Source organism: Hordeum vulgare, chromosome 6H, assembly GCF_904849725.1.
Source record: "Hordeum vulgare subsp. vulgare chromosome 6H, MorexV3_pseudomolecules_assembly, whole genome shotgun sequence".
NCBI lineage: Eukaryota > Viridiplantae > Streptophyta > Magnoliopsida > Poales > Poaceae > Hordeum > Hordeum vulgare.
Window position 1 is genome coordinate 550,497,401 of NC_058523.1, and position 3,260 is coordinate 550,500,660.

Consider the following 3,260-nt stretch of genomic DNA (forward strand, 5'->3'; position numbering starts at 1 on the left):
GGAGGAAGAGGAGGCGTGTAACGCTGCCATGGCTGCCTCTGCCATCAGTCCCTTCAAATCCCGGAAGATGGATGTTGTGGCCGCACACAGAGATAAAATCATAGCTAGATGGTGAGGAGATAGGCAAGGTCGTCATGGAGATTTTATTAGTCGGTAACAGAGCCTCTTTCTCAATAGATTGAAAGCTCTCCACCACCTCATCATCCATCTTTGCCTCCTCCTTCACAGTCACGACCACACCTCTCGGACCGCCGCCTCAAGAGAAGCTCACGAGGGGCAACTTCCTGCTATGAAAGGCCATCGTGCTACCCCAAATCAAGGGTGCATAGATGGAGCACCACCTCGACGTGAAGGGCCCGGCACCACCGAAGACTCTCACCATCACCAAGGATGGGAAAGAAGAGCAAGTCGCCAACTTTGCCCGATCTCTCTGGTATGCACAGCAACAACAACTCCAAGGGTATCTGATGGGGTCTCTTTCCCGCGATATCCTTGCCTAGGTCGTCATGCTACATACGTCGGCCGTGGTGTGACGCGCCATCCACGCCATGTTTGCTGCTCAAAGTCAAGCTCAGTCAATCAATACTCGCATTGAGCTCACGAATCTGCAAAAAAGTACTATGACTATGGCTGAGTACCTTGGAAAAATTAAAACTCTTACAAATGAAGTTGCTTGTACCGGCGTCACCCTCTGTGATCCGAAGATCACGTCCAAGATCCTCGCCGGCCTCGATCTGGAATATAATCCAGTCGTGTCGGCGCTCGCAGCTCGGGTGGAGCCTGTCACGGTTCAAGAGCTATACAGTCAACTCCTGAGCTTTGATGCCCGCCTCACCCTCCTACGTGGCACTAATCTTCGCAAATCGTCCGCTAACTCTGCCTACCGCGGCCGTGGTCATGGGCGTGGGCACCAATGCGGCGGCAGTCGTGGTCGAGGTGCCTCTCCAGGTGATGGAGGTCGCCCTACTGGCGGAGGCTACGGTGGGTCCTCCGGCAACACCAGCGGTGGCGGCGGCTTCAACAACAACAACATCCGCCGCACCCCTTCTTCTCATGGACGGCCTTGCTACCAACTATGCAAGATGCTCGACCATGAAGTGATGGACTGCTGGCACCGCTACGACGAGGACTACGTCCCTGATGCCCGCCATGCTGCTGCTGCCATGCGTGATCAAGGAGGCGATGGTGTTTGGTACGTTGATTCTGGTGCCATAGATCACGTAACCAGTGAACTTGAGCAACTTGCTCTCCGAGAGAAGTACCTCAGAAATGATCAAATTCATACTACAAGTGGTGGAGGTATGGCTATTTCTCACATTGGTCAAGCTTCGATTAGCTCCCCTACTCTTAAACGTGATCTTATGCTCAAAGATGTTCTTCATGTCCCTCAAGCTGAGAAAAATCTTGCCTCGATGTCTTGTTTAGCCACTCATAATAATGTTTCTTTGAAACCCACCCTCGTTACTTTTTTCGTAAAGGACCGGGTAACTAGGGAACTTCTCCATCACGGTAGATGCATCGAAGGACTCTACCCAATCACATCCGAAGCACTTAGACGCAAGAATTGTCAGGTCTATTCTGCCATCAAGCCATCTTTGGCACAGTGGCATCAATGTTTAGGACATCCTTCATCGGTTATTGTCAAACAAGTAGTCAATAAAGGCAATCTTCCATTGTCACATAGTTCTCTCAGTGAGTCTGTTTGTAAAGCTTGTCAATGTGCCAAGAGTCACCAAGTACCATATCCTAAGTCAAGTAGTGTGTCTCATGCTCCTTTAGAGCTTATTTTTAGTGATGTATGGGGTCATGCCCGAGATTCCTTTGGAAGAAAGAAATACTATGTTAGCTTCATTGATGATTACATCAAGTTCGCCTGGATTTATTTGCTTAAGTATAAATCTGAAGTGTTCTCTGTGTTTCAGGAGTTTCAAAATCTAGCTGAGAGACATCTTAACAGAAAAATTCTCCCGGTCCAAAGTGACTGGGCGAAGAATATGAAAAAATGAATTCTTTCTTCCACAGCATTGACATTGCACATCATGTCTCATGTCCTCATGTGCATCAACAGAATGACTCTGCTCAGTGCAAACATCGTCACATTGTAGAGGTTGGACTTTCTCTTCTAGCTCATGCTTCCATGCCTCTCAAATATTGGGATGAAGCTTTTATTACTGCCACCTATCTTATCAATCATCTCTCGAGAAAAGTTATTGGCAATACTACTCCCTTAGAGCGTCTTTATCATCAGAAACCACACTATAAATCTCTCAAATTTTTTGGGTGTGCTTGTTATCCCAACTTACGTCCATACAGTTCCCATAAGCTTGAATTTTGCTCCACTCAGTGTGCTTTCCGTGGATATAGTAACCTTCACAAGGGTTACAAATGTCTAGACATTGCAACCGGACGCATCTATATTTCTCGAGATGTTGTTTTTGATGAAACCCTCTATCCATTTGCCAAGCTTCATCCCAATGCAGGAGCCCTCCTTCGTGCTGAAATTGCACTTCTTCTAGACTATGTTCCTCTTCCTGATCACGGGGGCGAGCTAAACAAACTCGATCATATGGGAAATTCTAGAAAGTACAATAACCCTATTGATACATGTGCAACTTCAGGTCATTTCTTGTGTGCAGAACGAGACACTGACAGGCGGCTCCAGGCTGAACCTATTGATGGTGAAGCAAATCAGTGCATCAGCCCCAATGGTTCCAGCAGCTCAGGGACGCCAAACCAACGAACGTTGACTAAGCCGAGCGAAGTTGCTATGTCTAGACGAGATGCAGAGAATGCAAGACAGGTTCAGTTGACTGGACCGCTGGATAGTTCTTTGCAACAGTCTGCTGATAGTCAGGAAACATCTTCTGCAGCAGTCTGTGAAGAACCTGTAGTTCCTGAAGAGCCTGAAGATCCTACAGCCTCTGAAGAAGTTCTTCAGCAAGATGTTCCTATAGTTCTAGTTCAAGTTCTCCCTCGAAGGCATACCAGATCTCAATCAGGTGTTGTCAAGGAAAAGAAATACACTGATGTCACAATAAGGTAGATAAAACCTAGCGTGCTTTTCTTGCCACTTCTTGTGAACCGAGTAATTTGCATGATTCTCTCGCTAACAAAGACTAGAAAACGGCTATGGACAATGAATATAATGCCCTCGTGACAAACAAAACCTGGCATTTAGTACCACCTACACATGGCAATAATGTTATTGACTGTAAGTGGGTTTATAAGATAAGGAAAAAAGGCTGATGGAAGTATAGATA

The 3,260-nt window shown here is 46.8% G+C and overlaps 1 non-coding gene across 1 annotated transcript; it reads left to right on the top strand.

The window, feature by feature from the left end:
* The first annotated feature begins 686 nt into the window (after positions 1–686).
* Positions 687–825, top strand: LOC123406608. The gene has a single exon (XR_006612273.1). It is a non-coding gene; the product is annotated as a small nucleolar RNA Z247 (small nucleolar RNA).
* Positions 826–3,260: the final 2,435 nt, after the last annotated feature.